We start from the raw sequence: 5,477 nt of genomic DNA, 5'->3' as shown, positions 1-5,477 counted from the left end.
TTCACTGGAATGCAGCGGAACGATAATTAGGAACCATTAAAAAAAGGCGTCTCATTTGCTCACGTTTTGTGTGAGCACCAAACGAAACGAATGCGCTGAATAAAGAAACAGAAACAGCGGCATTTGCCCGCTGAGAAGAGCGATCAATACGTGCGAGACAACTTGTCAAATGAAATTGAAACGTACCCAAATTTAGACCGAAAAAGAAAAAAAAAGCCGGCAGATCCCACGTGTTCTGGGAATCGATGTAATGCGAAGCAGCCAGCAAAGAGCTGCATATATCGTCTTGTATGTCATGGTGTTCATGTTAACTCCTATTATTTATGTCCGTCACACAGTAACGTCGCGCAATACCAACTTCGGGGTCGATCAAGCTAGAGAAACGGCCGCCAGCACCCATGAGCGTGGCACGTAAGTCATGCTGTACATGACATGCGTGTCATGATTTTCATGTTAACTCGTGTTTTTATGTTCTTCACACAGTCACGTCGCGCAAAACCAATTCCGGGGTAGATCAAGCTAGCGAAACGGCCGCCAGCGTGCCATGATCGTGGCACGTAAGTCATGCTGTACATGACATGCATGTCATTATTTTCATGTTAACTAGTGTTATTATGTTCGTCACATAGTCACGTCGCGCAATACCAATTTCGGGGTAGATCAAGCTAGCGAAACGGCCGCCAGCGCCCCATGAGCGTGGCACGTAAGTCATGCTGTACGTGACATGCGTGCCATGATTTTCATGTTAACTCGTGTTTTTATGTTCGCCACACAGTCACGTCGCGCAACACCAATTCGGGGTAGATCAAGCTAGCGAAATGGCCGCCAGCGCTCCATGAGCGTGGCACGTAAGTCATGCTGTACATGACATGCGTGTCATGATTTTCATATTAACTCGTGTTATTTATGTTCGTTACACATCACGTCACAAGATACCAATTTTGGTGTATATAAATCTAGCGAAACCGCCGCCAGCGCCCCATGAGCGTGGCACGTATGTCATGCTGTACATGACATGCGTGTCATGATTGTCATGTTAACTCGTGTTTTTATGTTCGTCACAGAGTCACGTCACAAGATACCAATTTGATGTATATAAATCTAGCGAAACCGCCGCCAGCGCCCCATGAGCGTGGCACGTAAGTCATGCTGTACATGACATGCGTGTCATGATTTCATGTTAACTCGTGTTATTTCTGTTCGTTACGCAGTCACGTCGCGCAATACCAATTTCGGGGTAGATCAAGCTAGCGAAACCGCCGCCAGCGCCCCTGAGCGTGGTACGTAAGTCATGCTGTACATGACATGCGTGTCATGATTTTCATGTTAACTCGTGTTATTTATGTTCGTTACACAGTCACGTCACAAGATACCAATTTTGGTTTATATAAATCCAGCGAAACCGCCGCCAGTGCCCCATGAGCGTGGCACGTAAGTCATGCTGTACATGACCTGCGTGTCATGATTGTCATGTTAACTCGTGTTTTTATGTTCGTCACACAGTCACGTCACAAGATACCAATTTTGATGTATATAAATCTAGCGAAACCGCCGCCAGCGCCCCATGAGCGTGGCACGTAAGTCATGCTGTACATGACATGCGTGTCATGACTTTTCATGTTAACTCGGTTTTTATGTTCGTCACACAGTCACGTCGGCGCAATACCGATTTCGGGGTAGATCAAGCTAGCGAAACTGCCACCAGCGCTCCATGAGCGTGGCACGTAAGTCATGCTGTACATGACATGCGTGTCATGATTTTCATGTTAACTCGCGTTATTATGTTCGTACACAGTCACGTCGCAAGATACCAATTTTGGTGTATGTAAAGCTAGCGAAACGGCCGCCAGCGCACCATGAGCGTGGCACGTAAGTCATGCTGTACATGACATGCGTGTCATGATTGTCATGTTAACTCGTGTTATTTATGTTCGTCACACAGTCATGTCGCAAGATACCAATTTTGGTGTATATCAAACTAGCGAAACGGCCACCAGCGCAGCATGAGCGTAGCATGTAAATCATGCTGTGCATGACAAGCGTGTCATGATTTTCATGTTATGACTTGTCATTTATGTTCGTCATACAGTCATGTTACGCCATAGCAGTTTTGGTGCACATTCGATGAACCAAGCGACCAGGAGAGCACAAAGTCGTAGGCGGCTGGATAGATAGATAGATAGATAGATAGATAGATAGATAGATAGATAGATAGATAGATAGATAGATAGATAGATAGATAGATAGATAGATAGATACGCTCAAAGTCGCAGAAGTTCGCTAAGAAATGCTTCGCATTAAAAAAAACACTGTATCGTCGGGACGGCAGATCACAAAGTTGCCATGCGCAAAGTTGTCATGCGCAAAGTTGCCATGCGCACTTGTAAGGAAATTGTTTTTGAACTGCTCTGATAGCGTCCGCGCAACAGTAGTTGTTTGTTTACTCACAAATTCTAATATTTTTCGGCCTAAAGTTCACAGCGCGGTGCCAAACGCGCTCGTAGCAAGAGCGAAACCATCAGTACGAACATACATGCAGACGCTCATACATGCAGAGGCACCGTCAGTCGTCACGAACCCGTGCGATCGCTGGCTTGAGGCTTCTTTCTGTTATGCTCCGTTTGGTTATACAGGCAGTCTACTCTAACGAGATATTTCACATAGTTTGCACTGAGCGAGTGACTACCTTTCACGCAAGAAGCCGGTTCAGGGGTCTCCAACGCGGTGACAGCGTGAAGCGGGTGCTCAATATTGTGCAAAGAGACAGCGACTGTAGACTATCTTGTGCTTTCAGTTCGTCGAAAATGATTATTTTGACAGTAAAGAACACAGTTCATTTCGAAAGTATTTATAGAAATGCCCTGGAGGGCTTCCGCGAGGTGTTTTTGTAGATCGCCGACAGCAAAACCTATGGGGAGCGCGCCGGCGGTATCCTGCCTAGCACGCAATCGAGGGGCGTCCGATAGAGGGCGACTCCGTAACTCCTCGAGGCCATATCTTGCTCAATCATAGGAGTACAAATGTAATCCTTATAAGACTGCTATAAAAGCGGAGCCAACACTGGAACTACAGACGTTAATCTGATATAACGCCTGCATCGTAGGAGTACACATCGTAGGAGTATCATGTAGTGTTTGTTGCGTTCTTTTAAGATTAGACAGCCAGCACCACAACCACCAATTGACGTTGCACCGATATAACGCCTGCGTATGCTGTTTTTCCAAACCAGTTTATAGACCTGGCGTGGCTCTGTGGTAAAATATCTGATTGCCACGCAGAATGCTTGGGTTCGATTCCGGCTGGGATCCAAATTTTCATTCTTTCCATTCGTTGAGTCAACGCTGCCGATGTTGGTTTTCCTTAACGATCTAGCATTTAAGTTACCAATGTCTCTCCTCGCTGTTCCTGGGTAGATATAAACTGTCAATCACCTGTGGCGCATACCCGTACCCCGCGGCCGTGGTAAACGGGTATGTGCCACACGTGTCTAGTGGAAAGGGTTTGACGACGTACGCGACGGGATTTTAATGTTATTCGTGTCCTGAAGCGGCAATCATATTCGTGAAATACTCTTACCCTCCCATGCAAATTTTGGTCTACACCAAGTTAAGGAGGCGATCGTGAGTGCACCCAGACGTAGATAGATAGATAGAAAGATAGATAGATAGATAGATAGATAGAAATGCTCAAAGTGTCGAATGTTAGCTAAGAAATGCTTCGCATTTAAAACAACACAAGCGCTGGCACATTGATGAGTTATGCAAAGCACTGGGAGCGAAAGAGCCTAATGCAAGAGAAACAAATTGCAGAAGGCTGTGTTGAAGGGCCAGTTGCTACAGTTGGCGCCGTGGGAGCACTAAACGAAAAGAACACTTTGAATATTCTTACATCGTAAAACAATTCACATATCCGCACGCATGTGCATATATCTGTACGCATGAAACGTGAAAGCAATAACGCAGTCAGTGTAGGCATTGCCGACCGTATGTGTGTATATCGGACGTAGCACTTAAACGGCATGTGCGTTACCGCGTGCCGATGCCGCTAAGACGTTCTGTTATCATCAATATGAGCCGAACACCGAATTAATGTTTAGTGTACGAATGCTTGTAATGCATTAATCTAAATGTGACGTGCTGAATCGCCATAGACACATTTCCGTTTGAGCATTTGTTGTGAAAATTTTGCGCTTGCTCGCTGCGTTTAGCCGCTATGGCCTATTTAAAAGGCAATTTCGGAGTTGCAGGTCATCTTGCTCACGACTGTACATATCTGCGGCATACATTCACTTGCTAGCCAACACGCGAAAGCACAACCAGCGTTGCGAGCGATGTGCACGCGGTCTATCCATACTTTATTTCAGTATACGTTATTTTAGTAAACGCCGACTATACTCTCTCGAGTACTCTTTGAATATCACAACCTCACCTTGAGCTGGTCGACAGTGTCGATGGACGTTGATTCCAAATGGATCCGCGAATAGCATAGACCGCTCCTGAACTTCATCTAGGAAGCCGAATTGTAATGTTTATTTAATTTATGCTGTAGGGTGCAGGGGACACGGCCCCAGCTCGCACGGGACAAATTTTGTCCCATGTTTCTATTAGTCATCTCTAGAATTGACGAAGCCTCAAAGCGGTGAAGAGAAACTGGGTACAGGCAAAAACCAGATGTATGCACTAAGGGACAAGGAAGACAAAGGCACTAACACTATGGGTAGGATAGCTTAATAGCTGAGGAGTTTTACCGGAGATCTGTACACTAGGCGGGAAAACCAGGAAGATAATGTAAGAAATAGTAGTAGCCAGAGGAATGGGACATCCCACCGGTAACGACAGGGAAAATAAAGAAAGCCTTGGAGGGAAAAAGAGACAAAGCGCCTGGTGAGGATCATGTAACATCAGATCTGTGGAAAGAGTGGACAGACTGTGTTATAAAAACTGGCCACCCTGTATACAAAATGTCTCTTAACGGTGGGGGTACCCGAATCTTGGAAGAATACTAAGATCATCTTAATCCATAAAAAAGTGGACGTCAAGGACTTGAAAAATTGCAGACCGATCAGTTTACTGTCCGTTGTCAACAAGCTGTTTACAAGATAGTAGCTAATACAATTAGGACAACATTAGAATTCAGTCAACCAAATGACCAAGCAGGATTCCGTACAGGCTACTCGACAATAGACCACACTGACACTGTCAATCAGGCGATAGAGAAATGCGCGGAATATAACCAGCCCCTATATATAGCCTTCATAGATTACGAGAAGGCACTTGATTCGGTCGAGTATCAGCAGTTACGCAGGCACTACGGAATCAGGGCGTCGACGAACCATATTTAAACATACTGGAATAAATCTTAGGTTTCGGTATACGTTAAAGAACCTCAGGTGGTCAATAATTCCGGAGCGCTCCACGACGGCATCCTTCATAATCATCGTGGTTTTGGGACGTTATACCCCAACAACAACAATAATA

Source organism: Rhipicephalus sanguineus, chromosome 1 (genome assembly GCF_013339695.2).
Source record: "Rhipicephalus sanguineus isolate Rsan-2018 chromosome 1, BIME_Rsan_1.4, whole genome shotgun sequence".
In the NCBI taxonomy this organism is placed as follows: domain Eukaryota; kingdom Metazoa; phylum Arthropoda; class Arachnida; order Ixodida; family Ixodidae; genus Rhipicephalus; species Rhipicephalus sanguineus.
Note: the sequence above shows the minus strand (reverse complement) of the source record.